Raw genomic sequence first — 26,962 nt, 5'->3', positions numbered from 1 at the left:
ACAAAATATATTTAAACATGTATATAAACTTTTTCAAAATTTAGTGTCTGTTTCAATAAGAAAGAATCAATATGCATGTATGTGTCTGTCGGCTTGACTACTAACAAGTGCTAATCTTTCTTTATCCTAACTGTACATCTACTTTTCCAGTAGATTTCTGCAAAATGAGGAATTTCCTTAAGTCAGTCAGTCAGGAGTAGATAAACTGGCTATAGCATTAGATGGATATATTAAAATGATGGCCTACTAAAGTCAACTGCAAGAGTGTCCTAATGGTCACCTCAAAGTTTTATTGTTACTGGGGAAATTTAATGAAGTTTTATTAAAAATAAAAAAAATTACAGTTGGAAGATTGTCTGCATCATTGATATGGGGTGGTGCTGCAATAGAATAATTATAAAATGATGGTCATTGAAACACATAAGAAAGTATCTTTTTATAAAATCTTATATGCTAAAATCACTATGTAGGTGAGGGAATGCAGAATTCCATCAACTTGGATAGACAAGAGGGAGGTTAATTTTAATCCTTAAGTGTGTGAATGTGTGGATGCAGAATCTTATCAAGTCTAAATGGTCAATGAAAAGTGTAAGTATCTCCAGCTTTCTGAGACTCGATTTCTTCATTTCTAAGAATAGGAATAAAAACAAGATGTTGTTCATATGACTGCTAAAATGATGAAATAAAATCATCTGTTGACAGCGTTTTGTACAGTATGGTGGCACATAGTGAATGAGTATCCTGGGGCTGCTGCTGCTGGAAATGATGACTCGCGATGGTAGCAGCCAGCCAGCCACGTCAAGCACATGCTTTGCTTTGCCACAGAGAGGTCTGATGTGGTGTGTTGTGTGCAGAATGGGCTATCTTCCTCTGCTTCCCTCAGAAAATGTGTCTGCTTTTGTCTTCCTCCATCCTTCTTCCAAGTCTCTTATTGTTTCTAATTTTCAAAACATAAACTAGACAATAACATTTTTATTTCTTTTCCTTCCTCCTCTTCCGTCCAGTACTTCTGGTCCTTTTTCTTTACCCTTCATATCCTTGCCCATTTTGCTGATTATTCTCGTGAGTGTTATTTAGTTGGGCTTTGTCTTCTATTGGCTCTTTGGCTAAGAGCATAGGGATAGTAGGAGATTTAATTGTTCTAACTGATTGAGAAACCTGGAGTAATAACTAGGCTTTTCTAATGTCTGTCCTGTATTTCTGCTTCCCGTTCTCTCTCTCTCTCTCTCTCTCTTATTGTGGATTTTTGCTTTTTCCAATTGATGGATCAATAATTTTCTTTTTTAAAAAAGATTTTATTTATTTACTCATGAGAGACACACACACACACACAGAGGCAGAGACACAGGCAGAGGGAGAAGCAGGCTCCATGCAGGGAGCCCGATGTGGGACTCGATCCCGGGACTCCAGGATCACGCCCTGGGCCGAAGGCAGATGCTTAACCGGTGAGCCACCCAGGGATCCCAATAGTTTTCATTTTAAACATATTTTCTTTATTTCCCCTAACATCCCTCCAATGATGACACAATGATTTTTTAAGTGAAAGTTTGCCTAGAAGTATATTTCTTCAATAATTGCTATTATGTTTCTTTCTCCTCTCTCCTCTCTTTTCTTGTCATCCAGGGCCATTTGCTAATCTACACCAGAGGGCAGTTTTCGTACTGAATTCTACGCAAAGAGTATATCCTCTGTCATTGTACAACTAAGCCATCTGCCCCCATCCAAACTTTAGTCTTGTTAAAACAATACTCTGCAGAACTATATGACATCTTATTACCATAAAGATATAAGCAAATAGTTAATGTCCAATATAGAGATATTGGAGAGATATCAATATAGATACTAATGCAGAGATATTAATATAATTTTATGAAGTACAACACACATATGATTAATTTTTACTTCTAAAAGGACAGTAAAATCCACCTGATTTCATCTTTCTCAGCCAGAGAATAAAATTGGAGTTACTCACAGTATTATGGTTCTTGACTTGTGGGTCATTACTATGGTGTCTTTACAGAGCATCTCACCTTTCATAGAGGCAAATCTACTAAAAGTTCATGGATGTAGTTAAGGACTGTTCCCTTTCAGAAACCCCTTTTGCCACATGGCGCACCGTGTCTAGAATCTTGTGAGTGATTACATCACAAAGGAAACAGTAATTAGTATTTTAAGAGCTATGAATAGTGCCATTGGACAAATCTCTTAATGAGATGACTGTGAAAATGACCCCTATGCTCCCCTTCTTCTACACTGGCTTTATATTAGTGGCAGTTTCAGATCTACTGTCACTGCCTTTCCAAACCATTGTGACATTTTTGTTTATAAGCTTGCTAACATGGTATGGTGTCTGCTGTTTTCAACTAAGGTCATATAGTGTGTGAACCACCAGAGTAAGCATTTCAGAAAGTGGGTGTAGATGTATTCCACCCTGCAAGTTCTTTGTAGAGTTCATTGTCTTGGAAATTTTATTGGTAGACCAATTCTTGCTGTCTCCACCACACTGTTATAGTCAGCTGCTCCTTTTTACTGTTTTTTGGTGATGAGGCTAGGAGAACTCAGAGAACATTTGCCAACTTTAAATATATTCTGAGTTTTCCCTGTATTATGGATGATAATGAAAGAAAAAATCTAAAAGAAAGGGTTGTAATTATCTAATATCTTTCTTTCTTTTAAGTTTACTGTATGCTCACCTTGATTTGTGTTTTAGGCCTGGAGCAAGCGGTTTGTATCTGATTTGTGAATTCATAGCATTTCCCAAATTTACTTCCTTAGGTATTTGTATTGGTGGGTATTTATTTATTTATTTATTTATGATTTTTATTTATTCATTCATGAAAGACACACACACACACAGAGGCAGAGACATAGGCAGAGGGAGAAGCAGGCTCCATGCAAGGAGCCTGATGTGGGACTCGATCCCGGAAACCTGGGATCACACCCTGCACGGAAGGCAGATGCTCAACTGCTGAGCCACCCAGGTGCCCCATATTGGTTTCTATTTAAAATATTGATGCAATAAGCAGATAACACTTGAGTCTCTGGCATGTGGACCCCTTTCTCTTAACAAGCCTCACTAATTCCATGAACTCTTCCTACTGATGGGTTTGTGTGCAGTTTTTTTCTGGCATGCCAAAGTGGTATGAAGGTTGACAGCCACTGAATCCAAAGGGTCGCTGTTCATGGAGACTGAGAGATCAAACAGCACAGGACTTGAACACAGTAAGTTTCTGGATAAAATTTTTTTTTTTTTTTTTTTTTGTAATCACTTGAGATGATTTGAGCAGTGCTTTTAAGAGTTGGGACTTGAAGAATGAAATCGCCTCTTCGTTCCTCTCCATGTCCCCCTTTATCCCTCCTTGCTCCAGTTTGGAGAGAGAAGAAAGTATGAGCATGATGATGAGGAGGCCACAGACAATGTAGAAATAGAAAACAAGGGGAAGAGGCTGAGAGGCAAGTGGCAGAGAGAGGATGGTAGAGGACAGTGGAAAGCAGAAGGAGTAAAGGAAGATAACAGAATGAATTTAACTGCTATACTAATTCTCTCTAGGAAGAGGAAGCGAGCTACTACTTAATGAGCATCTATTTTCCTGTGCTACTAACATTTTAAACTGAAAAAAAGCGTTACTATTTTTTGAAGTAGGTATTAGTGTTCTCATTTAATGTGGGAGAACTGAGGCTTGGAAAGGGTGTGGGATCTGCCTGAGGCCAGAGGTGTGCACAATCAGCATTTTCAAGGAAGTCTATTTCACGCTAAAGGCTGTGTACTTTGCACAACATATATGCCAAGTGCTCAGAGAATTAAAAGATGAAAAGAAGACTATACATAAATGGTTTATAAGTTATATTCATAGCAAAGTTATTTAAATTGTAGATAAAATGTAATCAGCAATATGAGAATATTATCTTTTGATAAATAATATTAACTCTTATTACAAGGACCCCTACCCTACCTTAGACCTTAGACTACCACAAGGACCTTAGACTCTCTTTTGTTCCCAGGGGAACACTTGAAAACATCCCCTCTCTTTAAACATCCCCATCCCTTTTGGAAGATGCCGTGCTGGGTTCTTGGTGTGTGCAGATACTGATCCATGCGGTCTAAGTATGTGGGTCATGACCCAGGGGGCCTGAGCTCCTCGTCCCACTTCCGTCTCCTCCCCCAGCTAGTCAGTCATGGACGCACACTGCCTTATCTCTTTATTGTAGAATAGAAGTAACATCATTTCCTCTAAGTACCATGATTTGGGAAAAATTGCAAAATACTGTCTTAAATATTCATAAGGTAAATATGAAATTCCAAAGACTTTGGTGCTATATCCCAAATCTGACAGAGACACTAAGATGGGCTGAGAGGACAAAGGCAGGCTGCCAGGGGCCCGGCTTAATTGCAAATGAAGGCGAATCTCATGCTTCATTCAAGTATGACTGGTGAAGTGTAGCCTTGACAAATAATAGAAATCCTTCATGCTTCCCTCAATAAAACATTTATTTGGGGCTTCTTTCATAATATTCGATGAGGAAGAAATAGGATAAGAGTATGTGGCTGGATGGAGCCTGATTGACAACTATTATCTGCTACATTTTCTCTATTTCCTCTTAAAGGTAACTCTCTTAAATCTAGTTTTTTTTTCTCTAGAACCCATGCCACCTTAAGTAAAGGTTTAATCTAATGTCATCATATAATGATCCTCTGATCAGCCACAAAGATTATTACTTGTGTAATATTTTCCCAGAGCTGTTCCATGATCACTTGCTCCCAGATGGCCAGGTAAGATCATTTAGTTTGGTAGGAAGGAACCGTAAGTTCATCAGTGCCTGTTGTCTTCAGAAGTTGTCACTTTGTGTAAGTACATCCACAGAGTCACGCAGTGCCTGCCTGTCATCTCATGACTATTTGTTGTTACCATCTAACATAATGAGGTCTGTAAAAGTGCCTCATTCCAGTGAAATGATAGAGAGCTTTCATTTCATATAGTTCCTCCTTCGAGAGGTGATTTGTCCCTTCTCCTTTCATGACTCACTGATATCTTCTAAGAAATTATTGACTAGGGTTGTTATGACTTTCTGGCACAATACATCCGGTGGAATTAGTGCTTCAAAAAAAGCCAAGAAGTGAATAAGTTTAGAGATGTCCCATATTTATATGTTCTCATCTGAAGGCCAGTACTGATTAGGTCTGACTGACAAATTTCCATAGCATAAATTCTTGTGTTTTTGTGCTCAGGGGAAATTGTTACATGCCTAAGAAATTCCATGTATTTCAGGTTCTAGATTGTGAACCTATCGTCCCCCCATAGTTCTATAAACAAAGCAAAGCAAAGCAAAGCAAAATAACCAATATTCACAGACTGTTGTTATTGTAGCCACATTGTGGGGAGGATCAACTTGCAAATACCTACAGTTTCAGATTCCCCAGTCACAAAAACCAAGTCACAAAAACTGAGAAGAGGGAGGTATCAGTTTCCTCTTCTCAGTGTCTTTAGGACTGAATAGTTACCTTTTAATTCTAAAGCGACAGGTTTAATGGCCTGCTGGCCTAAAATGTAACATGGTTCACTGCTCTATAATTTTCTTTGATTAAACCCAGGAGGTTGGTGTCCCTCCTTAAAAAAGCACATGTTGTGCTATTAAGCAGTGAATTTGGTTAAAGCCGAAAGGATCAAGTTGTTGTTTCACTTGCAGTTGTCTGAAAAAGGGCTCTCTTCAAGGAGGGCAAAGTTTTTGCATCACCCGCAGACACTCGTACTGAGTCTAAAAGTGAAAAAGTGACATGACCCTGATTTCTGTAGGAACATATCCTGAGCCACATCTTCCCGCATGTGGAATTGAGTGCTGATTTCCTCGCAGGAGGGTTATTTTCCATGGGGATTTGTTTTTTGGCCTTTGTCCTCTGTTTACATTTCTGCTGTGGAGTGCCTTGGCCATGTGTTTAAATTAGTCTGTGCTTATAGGAATGTGATAGAGAATGCACCAGCATTTCTGGAATTCTTTGGAATGCTCTGGCTATTTGCAAGAACTTCCCATCTTCCAGATTGATTCTTTCAGCTGACAGGTGCTGACTTTCTTGGGGTTTAGTTATCAGGGTAATGAGGAGATGTGCAATTCATATCTATCTTTAATGTTAGGAAAACCTTAATGATAACAGGTCACATTTGCTCAGCACTACTTTATACCACACATAATTGGTCTATTTCTCATGACAATCCTTTGGTCTAAGTCCTGATCTGATCATTTCACAGACGAGGAAACAGAGTCTTAGAGGAATTACACAGGTGTCCCAGATGACAGAGCTAATATGAGTTGGAGGATTCAATGCCCAAGCCTCTTTGATACCAGAGCTTCTGTCTACAAATTTTCAGGCTTTATAAATGTTCGGTATATTAGAGGATGCTGCCTACAAACTCACCACTTATTAATTCTTCTGTGAAGCTCGTGATGCTTCTTTTTTTGGTGGTGGCTTGGTTTTGTTTCTTTGTTCTTTGTCGGCCAGCATAGCACATCTATGTTTTTAGAATGTTTGATGCTCTGCTTACATATATTAACCTGCAGTTTTCCCCACAAGGGTGCTGTCTCTCTGCTCTGCCCACCACACTTGCTCTTCTTCTTTCACACTCAGTTCAGCTACTACTTTTATTATGACAGTTTTTTTGAATTCCCCAGGTGGAATCATTCTCGGTCCTCTAAGGACGCTTTGCTCTTAACTACTGTAGAGCACTTATCAAGTTATTGCATAATTATTAGCGTTCATGTCTTCTTCCCCTCATTAGGCTCGAATCTACTTGAGGCAGAGGTATTATCTATCTTATATTCTCAGCAGGTTGCACAGTTGTGCATATACTCATAGACAGAGAAACTGTAGGGGGCCCAGGAAGATGGGAGTGATGAGAGGAATTACTGTCATTTAATAAGATGTTAATAATGATCCCTCATTTTTATTATCCAGAAAAGTACTTGAGTTAATAGTCTGTATTCCTATGATAGAAGAGCTAGTGTATAATTAATAGGATGCAGGGTTTGGGTGGACTTATATAATTCTCAGGCCCCTGCCCCTTTTTAAATCCTCTTAAAAATTAGAAATACAAAAGTACACAAAAAAGTATTTATTAGAAACAAGAAATCACAAGAAGTTACAAATTAATAAGATCTGAGAAATACTATACACATGATAAAATCCAGAAAAAGAACATACTGTTTTTATTAATGTTCTGCCCTGCACATGTCCATATTACTGTTTCCTCTGTGTTTTTTGACTATACCCTTTTTAAATCACCTTTGCATAAGATAGTAATTTTATAATATTTCCCATAGAGAGAATGCAGAAGTAATGCAATTTTTTTCCTAATGTGGATGATTGAAATCTATTTATTATTATTAATAATGTAGAAAAATTTGTTTCAGCTTTATACCTTGTGCCTGGTAGCGCTATGTAAATTTTGGGGATTGCTGCCAAATCTGAGAAGAGCTCTAGCACGTTTCTTTCATGTACGAACTGCACGATTTGGAAGAATTTTCCGAGGATTGGCTGTGCCTTCCTGAGATGCCACGTGACTTGACAAAGCCGGTAGTTAAAATATATTCCTTTTATAACTTAAAAAGATCATTGCACAAATCGGTTCATCTTATCTGCCTTTAAGTAAGAGTCCTCTTACCTGAAACTCCTCCCTGAGTAACCTTGCAAATGCCAAATGCAGTCAGGAGGGCCAGGAGATGAGGCAGGGGACATGGCCACGGTATTTCCCATCAGGGAGGTCTTGGTGGCCCTGTAAGCAGCTGTTGGGTTTGTAGCACTGGAGAGGGAGAGTCCAGATTTCAAGGTGGGCAGGAGGAGACACAATGGGAGACAGTGGGTATAGAATATACATTTGAGACTTTCATAAATAAGGTAAGAAGCTAAGATGGTAAAAGGAAGACCAGTTAGGATTAAATAACTGGGAGGGAGGGGGCTGTTTGCATTTTTAGGAGAGTTGCTTAAAGTCAGATTTGGAACTTTGTTTCACTAGCTCTGTGTTGTCTCTGCTGTAACTGCCATGGTGTGGTGTGTGGGAGAGCGTTTGCCTCCCACAGGGAGTCACCAGTGTGTAGAAATGCCCCCTCTAATCCCTCAGCATGCACAGCCACTTGTTAAATTTAGCTATGCCAAAGTTTTGGTCATTTGGCTTGTACCATCTTCTGGGGGGTATCAGCTATACCTTCTGCTGATGTACCTCATTTTTATGAGCTATTTTCACATCCATCATCTCACTGGAGCCATATAGTGATTAAATAATTTACAAATAAATAGGTTCTTTTACATTTTATAAGAAAGAAGTGAGATCTTAAAGATCTTACCTTCAAGATGCCTATGTGGAAATTCAGGAGAGAAGATAGTTATCCGCTCTGGGAACTGAGACAAAGAAATCATGTAGAAAGTTCCCCACCTGGCCTTATGGAGCTAAGGGACCAATGGGGATTTTTTTTTTAAGATTTTATTTATTTATTTGACAGAGAGGGAGACAGAGACAGATAGAGGATGTGTGTGCATGCACACACAAGTAGGCAGAGCAGCAGGCAGAGGGGGAGGGAGAAGCAGACTCCCTGCTGTGCAGAGAGCCCACTGGGGCTCCATCCCAGGACTCTGGGATCAAGAGCTGAGCTGAAGGCAGACATTTAACTGACTGAACCACCCAGGCGCCCACCAATGGGAATATTTATGGGGAACTTTTAAGTGGTTCTCTCTAATATATGTAATGTATTTTCCTCCCCTCCATATGCCGTACAAAATGTTCAGAAAAACAGCATTTTTTTTTGTTCTGATGTTTTTATATCAAAAGCTTCTCTAGGGGAATAATTATCACACTTTATTATGAATAAGAATTTTTTGGATTGCGAGCAAAAATGTAGGCTCAAATTCAGGAGAAGCAGGGTGGGATGGGGAACTTAAAGGTGTGCTGAGCTCTCCATGCGGGTGGGCTTAGGTCACAGGTCCAACGGAGAGGATAAGGATAGAGCCAAGTGTGGATTTCACCTGTTTTCAGCAGCCTGAGCCTTAGAGAAATCAAATGCCCCTTGGTCTCTTAGAACTGCTAATAGGAAGTGGTCCTGGAACTTGAACCTTAGTCTTCAGACATTTCAGCCCTACCGTGTCTCTAAAACTGATCCTAATAGATGGCATCTGATGGGGCTAAGAATGTAGAGTTTTAGAGCCAGCATCCCTGGGTCCAAATTCTAGTTTTTTCACTTATGATCTGTTATTATTTTAGGCAGGATGTTTACTCTGTGTAAGCCTCAGTTTCCCCATAGGAACACAACGATGATTTGTCACAGGATGAAATGAGTGACAGTTGGGAAAGCCTGTAGTAAGCACGAGGCAACTGTTTGTAAAATAATTAAGAAAATCCTCTTTTATGACCTATGATATAGAAAGCAGTACTTTTATCTATCAGCTTGCCCCAAGTGTGTATGGCACTCTTGCCTTCTCTAAACCTGCATCCTTGACAATCATGAGTACATGTCTGTGTCTCCCCAGCTCTGACTCACTGGACCTTCTCTTTTCTGTTCTGTAGGCCCCAGCAGAGGCCAGAGGGGCCCAGTAAGAAGCACGCAGTAGCTTCCTTCAGTACATAGCCAGCAGCAACCTGAGGAAGACATGCCCTGTCTTGTTCTGTTGCTTATATACACTGATACATTTGGGTTTTAGTTTTTAAATGTTCCAGTTAGGAAATGATAAAAAATGTTGTTTTCCAGTAATGAGAGAAATTTGTTTTAAATTTTGCTCTTTGTCATTTTTTAAAAAGATTTTTTCTTAAGTGATTTCCACACCCAATGTGGGGCTCAGACTCACAACCCCAAAACAAGAGTCACATGCTCCACTCACTGAGCCAGCCAGGTGCCCCACCCTTTGTCATTTTAATGTCCTACTCTAACTGGCAGGAAATTCATAGCAGATTTTACAAATCTGTAATGATTCTTTCTCTTCTTTTTTTCAGTGTTTCTCAGAGGAAAAAATATTTTTATTTGTCAAATGTGACCCATCCTTTTTTTCTGTCCCACTTGTAAAGACAAAACAGATATGCGTTAACAATCAAAACTTTCCTCTCTAATAGTGTCTAGCAATTCTCAATTGCCTTGTTATTTTTGAATGTTTTCTTTGCTAGCTTGTGACGTCACGGGACATGTGGACATTGTCAGCAGCTATTCAACCAACCAGTTGGGTGGGAAGTCCTCACAAAAACTGGAGTTTGGGTTATAAGGGTAGCACAGACGAGAGGGTCTCATAGACGTTTTCTCTTGGAGACTATGACCCCTAGGCAAACCCCCTGGCTCACTCAGCTGTAAAGGGCAATGGGACAGATGGTTTATACCTGCTGCTAGGAGTGTAAACCAGATGACTGGTTCTGTTGATATGGCAATATTTATGTATGTGTTTACAAATACATGCACAGTACTTACTATAAAATACATATTAAGAAGCCTTAAAATATTCAGTTTCTGATTTCATAATCCCATTTCTAAGAATTTTTAATGTTTAAGGAAATATGCTTTGACAACTGTGCCAAGGTGTATAAACAAGGATGTTTAAAAAATGAATTGTGTATAACAGCAACAATTTCCATTACAAGGAAATGTAAACAACTCAAAAATCTATGAACAGCGGTATGACTGGTACCTTTTGGTGCATTGACATAATGAAATTTCAGGCAATTATTTAAAACCATGATGTATGGGGATCCCTGGGTGGCTCAGTGGTTTAGCTCCTGTCTTTGGCCCAGGGCGCGATCCTGGAGTCCTGGGATTGAGTCCCACGTCAGGCTCCCAGCATGGAGCCTGCTTCTCCCTCTGCCTCTCTCTCTCTCTCTCTCTGTCTATCATAAATAAATAAATAAATCTTAAAAAAAATAAAACCATGATGTAGAATATAATTATTGTATGCAAAATATATGGGAAAATATTTACTACATTTTGCTGTAGGAAAAAGATTAGAATTTAGCACATTAAAAATTTTGTGTATGAACTGTGTATGAGTTTTTATTTGCTTAGAAGTAAGAAATATAAACAACAAAGTATCAACAGTAGTTATCTTAGGTTGTTGGATTATGGGTGATTTAAATTTTCTTGTTTTAACTTATTTTTCTCACTAATAGCGTATCTTACTTGTGTAATAAAAATGACTATTGGAATCATTTGTGTTTGAAGAAGAGAGTGTTGCAAACTGTTCCTCCATTTACTCTTATTTAGAGATATTTGTACATGTGAACATATGTTAATAACATTTTATTATGTCAAATAGGGAAGAGAGAGGCAAGATGGCTTCTTACAATACCGTGTCAGTAATCACAAAGCTAAAAGTGCATTAGGTCTATTATTTTGTTAACTTGTACAGAAATGCAGTTCCAGAAAATTAGAGTTCTGTTGGGTTAGCTTGTTGACATCTGTTATTACACTTTCAAATCTGTACTGCAAAATCCAGAAGGATTGACTGTCATCCATGTGTTCATTGTGCACTTACAGAAGCCAAAAGAAGAAAAAAATAAACCAAAACCCAATAAATGTACTTGTTTTATATTTTACTTGGAGAATATTCCAAAGACACATCATTACTGCCTAAGATTCCATGGCTTTGAATTCGTTTCTTTGTGCTGTGTGCATTTAAATTTTTGTGCATTCTTATCTGCACCATTGTGGCCATATTACAAAGAAACTTTTGGATGCCAAGGATCTTTATTAAATGCTTTCTCAGGTTGGGTTTTAATGTTTCTATAACAAGGAGGAAAATGTGTCATCATGATAAGTTAGAGAACTAGAATTTAAGCCTGCTTCTGCAATTGACTACTGTATGACCTGGCATGATGATGATGATAATGATGTAGGTATAATAGTATCAGTAGTTATAGCAGTAGTAGCAAGTAGTAGTGGTACTACTAGGTAGTAATAGTAATAATAATAATAATAATAATAATAATAACAGTAATAAAATCGAAAGGAGTTCCATCTATGGATCCTTCACTATCTGCAAGGAAATCTATTAAGCACATGTTTTGTCTTACTAAATCCTGAAATCTCCCTGATAAATAGATATTATTGTCCTCATTTTACAGATGAGGTTTAGAGAGATTAAGTTATTTGTACGAATTATATAGTTAAGTGTTGCCTGGGTAGCATAGTTGGTTAAGCGTCTGACTCTGGAATTTCTCATTAGGGTGAGAAATAATTAAGATTTGGTTAGAATATGAATACCAGCAGTATCCAAAAAATATGAATTTTGATCATATTTTTCAATTCAGTTCATGAGATCAAGTCCTGTGTCAGGCTCTGTGCTCAGCATGGAGTCTGCTTGAGATCTCTCTCTCTTCCTCTGCCCCTCTCACTCATGTTCTCTCTCTCTCTCTGAAATAAATCAATAAATCTTAAAAATGACACAGTTAATAGATGGCAGGATAGGGATCAAACCCAGGTTGTTGTTGCAACAATAATTTGAGATAATCTATGTAAAACACTTCAATTTGTGGCTGGCATGTAATTTTTCCACAAATATCTGACAATATTGATAATATTAATGTGTTTTCTTTCGTTAATAGGTAACTAACACAAATGCTAGGGCCCATGTAAACTACTCTCTGAATAAGTTATAATCAAACAAGTATAGTCTAACAGTCTTGAGTAATTAAAAGAAATATTGACATTTATTTATTTTCTCAAAATACATTAACGAAATCTACTTTCCTTTTCTTTTTGCTATAGTTCTTTCGTATTCTGAATCTTTGATTTGGCAGCACTCCCAACAATTTCAACTTCTAGACTGGCCAAATTATCCTGGTTTGTCAGGAACTTTTCTAACTTTTGCAATGAACATTTCATGCCCAGTATCCCCTCAGTCCCAGGGACACTGACACAGTTGGTTATCCAACTTTTAACTCTATAGTCTGTGTAGTCTGACTCCCTGGGGTGTGCTTATGTGGCTTGTCTGTCATTTTGTTCATCTTTACATTCCAGTAGCCTTGTCTCTTCCAATCTGGAGGAACATGGGAAAACTTGAAATACTCACTCATTAACACATCCCTTTCCTGCTACACATTGCCATATATTTTCAAGGACCTTAAGTCAAAGTATTACAGAGTTTTGTAGCTGAAAGTTCCCTTAGAAAGTATCTTACATACTTGGAGATATGGCTAGACATGGCCCAGATAACTGTAATTGGATGAGGAATAAGAAAAAACTTGACTCATGCCTTAGTTAAGAAGGTCCTGGGGGCACAAAGCCAGGAGGAAAGAAAAGGTGGTCCAATTTATGGCATCTAAAGCCTCTGGGGGATAGGCAACAGGTGGTAGTCTTGATTTGGGAGAAGGAGCAAGAATACAAGGCACCAATAATTCTAAAAGGTGAGTGGTAGATAGTGAAGGAAAATGCTGGAGCAGTAATTCCTGTTTCCAGGGGCAGGCAGGCCAGTCATTATGGGGGCAGACTTCAGCCACAGATCAGTTCAAGGACAGTCTTCTAGGCCCAGGCCATAGGACTCACCTCCTAAGGGGCCCAGAGTTTTAGGTAGGTTGCAAGCAGGTAGTTATGAAGGAATAAGGCAAAATCCCAATTATTTGAACTGGGACACAAAGTGGAGGCTCTATCTCAGTGAAGAGGCAACACCCTTTGTTCAGACTTGGGCCACCAAGTCAGGGTGAGAATGCTGATGAGGGTGATGATGCTGAGTCTCAGAATCTTAGGTTCTGTCCCTAGATCTTAATTTCTGCCTAACGTTAAGATTGGCACCAGCATAGTGTTTACTTGAATAGGAATTATCTGGACTATTTATAAAAATCAAGATTCTAAAGTCTCCATTCCTAAAGGTGGATCTATTTTTCTGATTGGGTTGATTTGTAGTTGGTCCCAGGAATATGCAATGTTAACATGCCCTCACGCCATCAGATAGTCTGCTAGTGTTGGCCTTCTTGAGGGTCAATGCCCTAAAGGATCCAGGTATGCCAAGTACAGGTGCAGGACTTGAGACAAGGCTGCCCTTCTCATCAGAACCAGTGAGCTGGACTCAGACCAGATTCTAAGCCTACTGGTTTTGATTCAGCCACTTTTGATTGTGTGTGGATTCCATGTCATGCTTAAACAATATCTTTTCTTTCCCTATATGTTGTCTTAAATATCTGCTAAGGAAATATGGCTCTTTGTGGGATACTCTCTCTGTCTCAGTGAATCTTGGGATCTGCTCCTTATTGCCTAATAAAGAAATTTTCTCATAACGTTGGCTTTGGGTACCGTAAATGATCAAACACTATCTTTCAACACATTTTTTTACAACAAGCTGGAAACCTCCCCATCATTCTGACAGGCTAAACTCAAATCAGATTCCTCCGAAATATGGGCTGTACTCTTCATAAGCTTGGTTTTCTGACAGAGGGCTGCTGATCCAGTTGAGCCAAAGTCAGGACGACTTGGCAAATTTGTAGTCACATTTTTCTTTGATTTTAATAATCCTAAATGTGTGCTCTGAATTCATAGATTCTCTATTTGAAACTTGGAGATCTAATAATAAAGACCACCAAGAGCAATTTTAATGAATGGCTCTAAGAAACCCAGGGTGTGGTGTAGATTAAAGTTAACAACAGTTCTAGTGTCTGATCATTAAGTCAGACACACGTTTTAATTTGGTCATAAAAATGAGCAATGATTGTGAGGTTTGAAAGCCAGGGAGGAATGCAGGGATAGAGATAAAGATGTCAGATTCACATCTTTAATAATTTAATTTTTTTAAAGATTTTATTTATTTATTGAGACACACAGAAAGAGAGAGAGGCAGAGAGAGAAGCAGGCTCCATGCAGGGAGCCTGACGCGGGACTCGATTCGGGGTCCCCAGGATCATGCCTGGGTTCAGGCAGCGCTAAACCGCTGCACCACAGGGGCTGCCCAATAACTTAATCTTTAATAGTGAAAAGGCAACATGATTAGACTGGATGGGCAGTTAGCTTGTACCTTGTGAGGGAAATATAGTTCTTGAGACCTCTCAGCCTGTCTAGAATGCAAAGAATTTGGGAACAATACAGTAAAGATTCCTAAGCTAAGTAAGAGTACTTATCATTCAAGATGTGCAGCTTTGAAAATAACTTATATGTTCTAAAATTGTAATATGGCTACTCTGTAGGTTGAAAAACAAGATAAGCAGTATTTTTAAAGCCAAGTCTATAATTAATAGCTTCCAAAACCTACATCTACAAATTTGTCAAGCACATCTAGGGAATCAAGTGTGTTAATTTTTAACGTGCTGAGGACGTTCTTTCCCACTTTTTTTTTTGTTGTTGTTATTTTCTCTTTCTCATGCATTAGGTAATTTTCAGAGAAGATGAGTGTTGCTTTTGGAATAGGCTACTAACTCATTTGAGACTGAGGCCATGGGAAAGCCATATTTAGTAGCTTAGTTCCTATTAATGATAAAGAAAGCTACAACTAGGACCATCTCTTAAACATATAGTGATAAAAACACACTCTATAGTCTAGGAAGTCAAGGTTTTCTTACTGGTCAACAAAGGTCTTTGGCACTTTCCTGAAAGGACACAATTGTGTATATAAATAAATAAGCAATTATGCTTTAACAACTGTTCAATCTGATTAGAGAAGGTTCTAAGAATTTCCTATAGAAAATAATCTTTATTAGAGAGCAATCAAAATCTTTTAGTTAAATTCTTCTTAAATGCTTCATGCTGTTCAACTAAAAAACACATTAATGTCCAGAGTAAAGCATGAAGTAGCTACTAAGGACACAAGGGTACAAGAGGCTCTTGCCCTCTTGCAGAGACTAATAGGGAAAATGGGCACATAAAGAGCTAGAAGTAAGTTCTTTATTAATAAAATGTTATGTTCATGCTGTGTTCATGGGTACTTAGGGACTCATTTTGCTGAGAATTCACTAAAAAATGAATAAAATTTCACTAGTTACTAGAATTTATTGATCCAACAGAGAAAAGCATGGTATCCCCACAAATTTAGATAGCTATATATATAACACACAGGGTAGAGGTGATAAAGAATCAACTTGGTTATTTTGATAAGGAGAGACTTTGGTGGGTTAGAGTGTCCTGAATATGGAGTAGAATAGCTGTGTTCATAAAAGGAAAGACAGTTCTTGGGCACCATAGATCCACGGTGGGAGATAGAATCTTATGGACTTGTACTGTAGCCCTGGCTCTGTAAGCATCCTTTAGCACTCCTAATGGATTTCAATTCAACAGACTTTAATCAAGTGCCTACTCAGATTCCTGGACCCAGGGTACCAGGAATCTACAAATAGGTAAGGGAGGCAGACATGTAAAGAAATAAATATTATTCTGCAAAGCAGGTATTAAATTAAGTAGAGGGCAAAATTCATGTTTTATAAAATAGGGAACTACTGTCAAAAAGAACTCCAAATCCTAGGGGATTAATACAAAGAAAAATTATTATCTTTCTCACATAACATCTAACCCTGATTGCCCTGAACAGGCAGCTCTGCTGGTTGTCTTTCCTCTAGGCAATGACTCAGAGATTGGAACTGTTTCTGTGGAGGTTGTCCAGCCAGTAGGTAAAGGGAAGAATTCATGGGGAATCCTTCCCCTGATTCTCAGATTTCTTTCTAGAAACGATACATGCCATTTACGCCCATATCCCATTGGCTAGAACCAGTTATATGGCTTTACCTTGATGTGTGATGGCTGGAAAATTGGCAGCTACTTCTAAGAAAAATCAATGTAATCTTCATAAAGAAGAGAGACAGCAATCTTTGGTGGTCTCTAGCAGCTTCTGTAACAGCGCAGTGAAGGCCAAAAGGGAGGTCTCCCCACAGAGACAGTGATGTATATGATGAATCTTAATGGAAAAAATAGTTTGGCTATAAGATGATGGGGTGTCAGAAGAGTAAAGCATTCAAAGCAGCTACATTGAAATTAGGATAGAAATATGAAACCTTACAGCAGTGGCAGGGAAGTGCCCTACTTTATTCAGTCTATGGCATATAGTCTAAGGATAGAAGTGATGGGAGACAAGCAAGAGAAATGTAGCCATCAGTTCATGAGGATGCCTGCAGTCTCTGAATAGGAGATTGGAGCTATTAAGGCTATTTAACTAAACTTGTGATTTTAAAATTTGGCTTTATGGTAAAATGATAAGGGAAGTTATTTTTTCTTAATGCTCAGTCTTAGACTCCCCCAATACACCAGATCAGAATCTGTATATAAGACTCAAGAATCTGTGATTTTATTAAAAACAGAATTACCATATGATCCATAATTCCACTACTGAGTATTTGCCCAAAGAATACAAAAATACTGATTCAATAAGATATATGCACCTTTATGTTTATGGCACCATTATTTACAATAGAGAAGACATGGAAGGAATCCAAGTATCCATGAATAGATGGGTGGATAAAGAAGATGTGGTATATATACAATGGAATATTAGTCATAAAAAGAATGAAATCTTGTCATTCGCAATAACATAGATGGATCTGGAGGGTATAACACTAAGTGAAATAAGTCAGAGAAAGATAAATACCATATTATTTCACTCATATTTGGAATTTAGGAAATAACACAGGAAAAAGAGACAAAAAACCAGACTCTTAAATATAGAGAATAAGCTGATGGTTACCAGAGAAGAGGTGGGTTGGGGAATGGGTGAAATAAGAGAAGAGGATTAAGAGTACACAACATGATAAGCACTGGGTAATGTATAGAATTGTTGAATCACTATATTGTACACTAAAAACTAATGTAATGCTGTATGTTAATTATAGTATAATTAAAAATAAAATTTAAATATATAAATGAATCTGTAATTTTAAAAGTTCCATAGAAGAATAGACTATGTAACCTAGATTGAGAAAAACTGATTTAAAGTTTTGTTAAAATTCAAACAAATATTTGTTAAACTTTACTCCTATGACTCTTGAGAGAAGAAACATATACATACTTAAAATGAGTTTTTAAAAATCTCATTCTGACACAGATAGACAGTGTCTGAAAATAAAATTTTAATCATCATCAAAAACATTTATGAGATGACTATTTGAGGCTAGACAGCTTGAGAGAACCAATTTTCTTCTCAAAGTCATTCAAAGGCCTGTAATTTTCTATTAAATGAAGGAGGTTGCCCGATGTCATAGAAAAGCTAAGAAGATGTGGAGTCAGACCTGGGTTTGAGTTCTAGTTGACAATTTTCTAGCTAAGTTACTTTCTAAAATAGATACTGAACTTTCTTGCAAAATCACTGAACTTCTCTGAGACTTTTTGTTGCTTGTAAAATAAGATAATTGTGTATATGACACTGCTGGTTGCCTCACTGATATTTATTCATCTCTATTTTCGTTGAGGTGGCAGTGTGCCCAGAGCTTGATTTCCCAGGCTCCCTTGAAGTGAGCAGTGGTTCCATGACAATTTCTGATGAATGAGGAGTGAGCTGAGGGGAGAGCAGCAGGCCCTGAGCTCTGAGAAATGATAGGGGTAGGCAGATCTTGTGGGGCCTTGAGGCTGTTTTCGGCCTATGGATTTTATCCTGAGTGAAATGGAATCTACAAGCCACAGAGAATCCTGAGAGAAAGGTGACTGCTCTGGATGCTATGCTGAGAGTAGGCTGTAGAAGGGCAAAGATACAAAGGAGACCTGGTAGGAAATTGTTGTAGTAATTTAAGTGAAAGATGTTGGTAACATGGACTAGGATGGTGAGTTGTGGAGATGAATAAGCTGTCAAATTCTGGACACAGGTTGGAAGGAGAGCCAACAGGATTTGAATATGGAACTGATGTGGGGTGTGTGATTAAGATAATTAAGAAAGAGTCTCAGGTTTTTTTTTTTAAGATTTTATTTATTTATTCATGGGAGAGACAGAGAGAGAGGCAGAGACATAGGCAGAGGAAGAAACAGGCTCTATGCAAGGAGCCCATTGTGGGACTCGATCCTGGACCTCTGGGATCATACCCTGAGCCAAAGGCAGACAGTCAACCACTGAGCCATCCAGGTATCTCAAGATTCTAAGTCTTTTGACTGCAATAATTTTTGAATAAGGATGAGATTGGCTTCCCTGAGATGAAGAAGGCTACAGATGAAATATGTTTGAGGGGAAGGATCAGGAGTTGAGTTTTGTATATCTCGGATGTGATACATCTATTAGAAATCTGAGTGAAGGTGTAAAGTAGACAATTTTGTATAAATCTGGAGTTGAAAGGAGAATTCTGTGCTGGGGATATAAATGTAGGGGTTCCAGCATGTGTTTACAACCATGATATTGGGTTAAATCACCAGAGTAAGTGTACATAAAGGAGAGATGTGTGTGTTATGGGTCAGTCAACCATGGAGAAGTCAAAGGGAAGAGAGGAAATCAGAAAGGAGACTGAGGAGGAAGATCAGTGAGGCAGAGGAAAAGTAGGAGAGCATGTTTCCTGGAACCAGGCAAACAGCAGAACAACTGTGTCAAATGCTGCTGACCAATCACTCAGTAGGATGGGACTGGAGAATTTCCCATTGGAATGAGCACTATGGAGGTCATGGGCATCCTCAGGGAAAGCATTCTGCTGATGTGAAGAGGATGCCTGCTAGGTGTGCCTCAGAGAAAGTGGAAGGGGAGGAGTTGGAAACAGCAGTAGGGATGACTCTTTAAAGAAGTTTTAAAGCAAAGACATAAGGTAGTTGCTAGTGGGAAAGTGAAATAAGAAGTAAGAGAAGGTGTGTGTGTGTGTGTGTGTGTGTGTGTGTGTGTGCGTCTGGTTAAAGATTTGAGAAATACCATCATGATAGTATGCTGATGGCAATGATCCAGAGAGAGAAAGCCAAAATTTGATGATGTTGGAAAGAGGAGAAATATCTGGAGTTATAGTCTTAAACGGGATAGAGGGGATTTAATGTAAGGCCCATTGAGAGGCCAAGGACTTCTTTACCCATGCTATCTACAGTGTAAGGCACAGGGGAGATATGAAATAAAACTATTACCTCAAAGTATTCATAGTCTCACTAGGGGAACCAAGATATTTTGAACCCTGGTGACTCCTTAGAGCATGCTGTATCTAATCTTCCTTGTGTCGTGAATGGCACAGACTCTGAGATTTTAAGATTTAAAGATTCCTTAAGTCATAGCCAGATGGATGCCCTGTTGCCTTTCTTCATTGTCTCTGTTAGACAGAGAATGTCTATTAGATACAGAAGGGATGCATTTACCAATTAAATTTGCCAAGCCAGGGTCATCTGGGTGGCTCAGTGGTTGAGTGTTTAGCTTTGGCTCAGGTCATGATCCCGGACTCCCCGGATGGAGTCCTCCATCAGGTTCCCTGTAGGGAGCCTGCTTCTCCCTTTGCCTAGGTCTCTGCCTCTCTCTGTGTGTCTCTCAGGAATAAATAAAATCTTAAAAAAAAAATTCGCCAGGCCAGAAGACAACCTGTATCTTATGATTGGTTCGTGACAGCTTCATCATGGTCCTTTGACAAACATTTTCTGACTTCCTCTCTAATTCCAGGTCCTTTGCTAGTTGCTGAGTTTGGAGAAATGTGAACTGAACTCCTTGTACTGAAGCAGCTAATGAGAGCCTGAGATAAAGCAGCAGGTGTGGATAGCAGAAAAGAGGGACAGGTATGTGAGATGGAGATTTAGAAAGTAGCATCAATATTTGGTGATTGATTGGAAATGGGAAGATTAGTGAGACTGAGGAGTTTACATTTATTCTGAGAATGTTCCAAATACTAATTTCAGCTTCTAGAATGTCTAGGTTGATAGCCATATATTATTATTCATTTTATTGGATTTTTTAGCTTTATTTGAATTTTCCTAGAAATTAATCAAATTCATATCAATTTCTCATTTTTTATCATAAAATTTTACATACTATTCTATTTACATTTAAATCTTTTATGAAGTCAGATATTTGCATTCCTAAGATTTTACATGTGTGGTTTCTTATCCTTTCTAAACATTTACATATATTTTAAATGGCTTATTTTGTGTTATTTATCAATTACACTGTTTTCAGGTTTTGAACTGAAGATAAATGAGCATAACTCCTTATGTAATTCTCTGTTGAGTTAGATCATCTCTCATCTCCCAGCTCTTCAATCTTCTCAAGACAAGAATGCTTAAAACAACATCATTAGTAACAGTATTAACTATAAACACAAGTGCTAGCATTCTTATCCCTGTGCTCAACTATATAACATGTGTGGATATCATATTTCCTCTAATGTAGAATGTCACCGATGATACACAGTTCTTACTTTCTCCCGCTGCAATATGACTGAGGTGGTGATTAAAGCACAAGGCCTACTGTATACTGCTTTTCCAGGGTGCTAGAAGAACAATTTTCTTTTTAGCATGGACCTTGAGTTCCGAAACGAGTCAGGCAGAGAGAGAGCGAGCGAGTGAGAGAAGCTGAGAAAGGATATTCTTACTGAGTTACAGGTGAGCAAAGATGAGGCAGGCCACTGATTGCATTTCTTTAAAGATTTTATTTATTTATTCATGAGAGACACAGAGAGAGAGGCAGAGACACAGGCAGAGGGAGAAGCAGGATCCCTGCGGAGAGGCCAGTGTGGGACTCAGAAATGTATTTGCTCACAATTCTGGAGGGAGAAGCCTGACGTCAGGGTATTAGCAGGTTCGTTCCCTTGCACCGGCTGAAACTCCGTGTTAAATAAGAGAGGAGGTGAGATTGCTGTTTCTCAGAACTTCCAGGGAGCAGGGGCGGCTGGGTGGGCTACAGGAGGGGGTACAAGGTCCCTGCACTTCTGTGGATCAGACTGATCTAGTTGCCTGTGTCATTCAATGCCTTTGTACATGAATGACTGGTCATACAATCTGGCTAATTATAAGATTGTAGGACCCCAGTTTTTTCCTAAAAGTTCTGTAGGGTAGACATTGCCCCACTGTCATTTTTTTTTAAAGGATTTTATTTATTCCTGAAAGACACAGAGAAAGAGAGAGGCAGAGACACAGGCCGAGGGAGAAGGAGGTCCCGGCAGGGAGCCCCATGCGGAACTCGATCCCGGGACTCCGGGATCACGACCTGAGCCCAAGGTAGAAGCTCAGCCACTGAGTCACCCAGGTACCCTGTCATTTGGTTTTTTAAGGTTGAGGAAAAGAAACCTAAGATCAACTCTTTTCCTCTGCCTGGATTCCGGTTGTGTTGTCTCTTTATTATTGGAATTTAAGTTTCTTCCTCTGGGATATATCTGAAGGCTTGCCTTTCTTTAGTAACATTAGCTCATCTATGCTAGACTCGTTTTTTTGCACATTGTCTTTTTCGGTTCAGGAACATATCTGGTGACTACATCTCAGTTACTTCTTTTCCATTTCTTTGAAACTCTTTTTTAAAAAAATAATAATCATTTTTATGTTGGGTCTTCGTTTTTTTGTCCCCTGTATCATTCCTTCCGTCTAATTTTCTGTTTCATTCTCTTACAATGAATATTTTCATGTCTAAATAAAAATGTGTTTCCTTGGAGGTATATTTGTCTACTGTCATTTTTCATTTTATTCTGTTTCTTCATCTCACATTTTATGTCATACGCTGCATTTTGAAAGCATAGAGTACCTTTCTGATCAATATTTCTCTTTTTCTGTAATGCCTTCGTCAGTATTATTCTCTTCTTGTGGGCCTTGTGGGCTGTTGTCTTCCTCTTCTGTGTATGGGGATTTTTGTCTTTCTATCTCTGAATGAAGAGCAGGCTGTCCAATCCCATAAAGAGTGTGGGAGCTGTGTCTGCGGTTTCTTGCTATCTCCTTTCATATATCCAGTGTCTGGTGTATATAAATTTACACATTTATTCAGTTTCTAGGGTTGCCAGAGGAGGGCTGTGGGAAGGGAGGCTGCAGCTCTGGGGCAATCCCAGTTAGGGGAACATTCTTTTCTTTCTTTTTGAATAAGGATGAGATTGGCTTCCCTGAGATGAAGAAGGCTACAGGAGGAGCCTGTGTCCTGTACCCATCTTTCTGTTGGGTCACTCCGCACCAGCTACATGGATATCTGTTCCTATTCTTCTTGTTTATGATGTGACCATACACGTCTAGTTACAAATGCCTACCCTCCACCTCAATCTTGGAGAATCCTCACCTTGTTCTTGGTTGTCTTTGATGGATTCGTATAAGCTCTTAGACCTTTTGTCACAATTGCTTTGAATGTTGCTGATTCCAGTGGCAAAGGGACTTTACAAGTGGTGTACTTCTTTTTCAAGATCCTGTCTTGTTAAAAGAACCTGCTCCTCACAATCAGGAGTTTTTAAAAGAACTCTTCTGCTGTTTTCAGGCTCTCCTTGACCTATTTCTATGCCACTTTCTTAAGAGGCCTCTGTATTAGTTTTTATTGCCACCAAAAACAAGTTACCACAAACTTAGTGACTTAACACCAATGTGTTATTTTATAGTTCTGGAGTCAGAAGTCTCCTAATATCTCACTGGGCTAAAATCAACTCAAGACCATATTCTTTTCTGTAGACTCTGGGGAGGAAATGTTCCTTCATCTTTTCCACCTTCTACAGACTTCCTACATTCCTTAGCTTGGGGTCCTTTTCTTTAATCTTCAAAGCTAGCAAAGAAGAGTCAAGCCCTTTTTACTCTTTGTCGCTCGCTTTCTGCCTCACTCTGACACTTTGGAGGACCCTTGTGATTGATTACATTAGGCCCACCTGGATAATATCACTATTTTAAGATTAGCTGGTTGTTGCCTTAATTTCATCTGCAAATTTGATTCCCATTTTTCATGTAATATGACATATTCACAGATTCCAGGGATTAGGAACATGGCCATCTTTGGGAGGAACCATTACTCTGCCTACCACATCCTCCATGTCTTCAACTGTGCTCTCTTTACATGATATCTAGGAGTGCTTCCTTAACATTTTTGGCATGATCTTGATACTCTTCCCTACTTTCTATTACTGATGCCACTTTTTCTCCATTTTATGTTCAACAGGAGAGTTACCTACATGTATCCAAGTCACCATTTTTCCTGGAAGTGCAGAAACTATTTCTAATATGACTTTTGTAGGGAGATTTTCCTACAATTACATCACATATTGATTATTAAATTTGTAGTTACTCAAGTTACATTGTAACTATTTCCCCTGTTTCATGGCTTTCTCTTGCTCTTTCAGGAATTTCTCCTGAAGTTTTATTTTCCAGGAACTCTCTTTCTCATTGGTATTTCCAGCACATGATAGACAAGAATAAATGAAGGAACTAAATATAGTTTTGACTCTCACATTAAAAAAAAATGGGCTGGGGAGTAGGTCCAAAGCTTTTCTTCTCACAGACATATTCAGAGTAAGGCAATTTTTTTGTATTTCTTCTTTATTGAGCACTAAAATCTATTTATCAAATGCTTTTAACACATGTTTTCCATTAGACTTGAACTCTGGTGAATATTTGGAAGATATGATCGTTTTGATGGTCCCTAAAGAAAACTATTGAATTTTTTCCAGTTCATTTTGTATCCATCTTAGTGAGTGAAAACTATATTTCATTCTACTTTACATTGTACTTTACAAATGTCAAGGGATTACATTTCTATGAACAACTTCTTCATATTTTGTCTCATGAATTGGGATTCCCGTGGCATCTTATTTTCTTACATAGTTTCACATTTTCAAGTCCTATGGCATTGTAATGTGTAGTTATTCCCCAGAGATGAGCTCTCCAGAGAAATCAGGGTGGTTTTTTTGTTTTGTTTTGTTTTTTGTTTTTATATTAAAAAATCCCAAGTTGCCTCATGGTAATACCCCAGATCATTCCCAGTACACTTTAGTTCAAATAGCCTGAAGAATAAACTGCCCCAAATGGTACTAAAATAGTGTAGTAAAACAATATATGTGTTTCTTGGTTACCAGTCGACTGCAAGATTAATTTCTTTGGTTCCTTCAAAACAGTATTTTTATTTAGATTGAAGTCATTATAACCTTTTCTTTTATGCACTTAGCAACCTAGAATTTTGTTTGGCTCCACAATCTAAGCTCTGTTAAGATCTGCTAATGGCATAAGCCTTCTCTGCTGACAGGACACCCCATGTGCTAACTTTCCGCTTGGGTCCCCCGATATAAAGTCTGCTGATAAAAGTTGCTCAGCACCGTCAGGCTTATCAATGGACTTCGGTGAGGAGTGTGGCATTTCAATGACACCAAGCCAGAGACCAGGCTATTCAGACATACCATTCATCACCTCCCTTTGCAGGGCCTGAACAGGCATTCCTGCTCTTAATCAGTACATATATGGTCTTGGGAATGAAATAAAAGATGTCTGCTGTACCAGAGTAGGGCAGGCATCATATCTGGTGGTTGTTGGATTGACTGTATGCTAATTGCTTTCAATGAGATACGTTGCTCAAGACAACTTAAGAATGAATAGTGGCCAGGACAGTAATGCATGGGTAAGGCCTTCACAAACCCTTAGATTTGGGGTTTCAGAAAAACCAACTGTTGAAGCAAATGGTAGCCCAGCAGTAAAGAATTTGAAAATAGGCTCTGCAAGTGTCTGCCTTGACATTCCAAATAAACATGCGGACTCTAGCATTCTATAGGGAATGTCAGAGACTGCTGAACTAGAGGGGATGTTCTCAAAAATCTGATGTGGATGACAGTGTTTCTAAACCTGCTGGGGATGAGAGAGGATCCAAGGATGTGACTCTAGCCCTGATGCACACTGTAGGTTGGTGATGTCATATGTGGTAGAGGCCGTATTCCTACTAGTGGTTGTTTTAGCTCTCTGAAAAAGAGAGTCCCTTCAACATCCAACATTAGGAATTGATTAAATAAAATGTAGTTTGTAATTAAATATATGACAAAGTGGTCATTAAATATCACATTCTCTTAAAATATCTAACAACATGGTAAAATACCAATATTACAGGAGGGGAGACAACAGAACACAAAAATCATTCAAATGTAATACCAAATGTTTTCAGTGTTTACTTCTGCATATTAGTATTTTAGTAAATTTAAATGTCCCCTTTCATGCTTTTTATCTATTTCCTGAATATTCTACTGTGACCACATACTCTATAATGGGGAAATGTCATTTTTAATAAGGAAAAAAATTCTTAAGGCAAATATTTCAGTTCTTAATCTATCAGCTTTAAATTCTGGTTGAATAAGATTTAGAGTTCTATAGAGCATATTTAATACTGATATTTGGACTATATTGGACAGGTAAAATGTTAGCTGAACAATATATTTTTAGTAGAATTTAATTCTCATTTTATCTTTTCCAAGGACCATCTTAAAGATGAACATGAAAATAACACAATAATTTTCAAATGTGAAACTATATAGAAAGTTATATTTTATAGTTTTCAGTGAGAAAATGGAAAGAGTTAAGCTAGTGCAACAATATTGTAGAATAGCTACTTTATATTTGCATAAGAAGTAGAATATGAGCTATACTTATACAGGTTTTGTGAATCATGGTTAAATTTTGTTTGGAATAAGTGATTATGGAGATTTAATTATTTCACATACATATCACCTTTTAAGTACCCAATAGGTATTTTTTTTTTTAATGAATGGATGAATGTCTATCTTCAGTTAATTCACTGTAGCACCACTACTGCCAGTGATTAAACTCATTGTTTGCTTGTCCTTTTACTAAAAGTAACAAATGTACAAAAAGCTGAATTCATCAGTGTGGGATTTTGAGCTGTGAGTGTGTGCATGAGGTCATTCTCTGCTCTGTGGTAGCTATGGAAATAACTTTTAGTGTTATTTCCAGGGCATACAAACATTCAGGATGTAAACTTTTAGAATTCAGCTCTATTATTACCATTATTTTGATGGTACAGAAGAAGAGGAGGACAGGAGAAGCTGGGGGGAATAGATCATAATTATGTAACAATAATCTCTTAATCTATTAAAGGCAAGAAGGGGCAATGCTATAAAATACTGAATTCGGATTCATATTGTCTTCTCCCTGTTTTGTAATTAATTGTGTCTGTGGGACATTCTGTAGGCCTCAGTTTTATCATGTATAAATTCAAAGGATTAGT

The 26,962-nt window shown here is 38.3% G+C and overlaps 1 long non-coding RNA gene across 1 annotated transcript in view; it reads left to right on the top strand.

Annotated features, from left to right (window-relative positions):
* Positions 1 to 2,384: 2,384 nt before the first annotated feature.
* Positions 2,385 to 26,962, top strand: part of LOC112654557 (uncharacterized) — a 38,094-nt gene continuing 13,516 nt past the window's right edge. The window contains exons 1-3 of the long non-coding RNA XR_003133106.3: positions 2,385 to 3,222; positions 7,402 to 7,564; positions 20,459 to 20,571. This is a non-coding gene — a long non-coding RNA (uncharacterized LOC112654557). The remainder of the gene's footprint in view (positions 3,223 to 7,401; positions 7,565 to 20,458; positions 20,572 to 26,962) is intronic.

This window comes from Canis lupus, chromosome 15 (genome assembly GCF_003254725.2).
Source record: "Canis lupus dingo isolate Sandy chromosome 15, ASM325472v2, whole genome shotgun sequence".
Lineage (NCBI taxonomy): Eukaryota > Metazoa > Chordata > Mammalia > Carnivora > Canidae > Canis > Canis lupus.
Note: the sequence above shows the minus strand (reverse complement) of the source record. Positions and strands in the feature narration are given on the sequence as shown.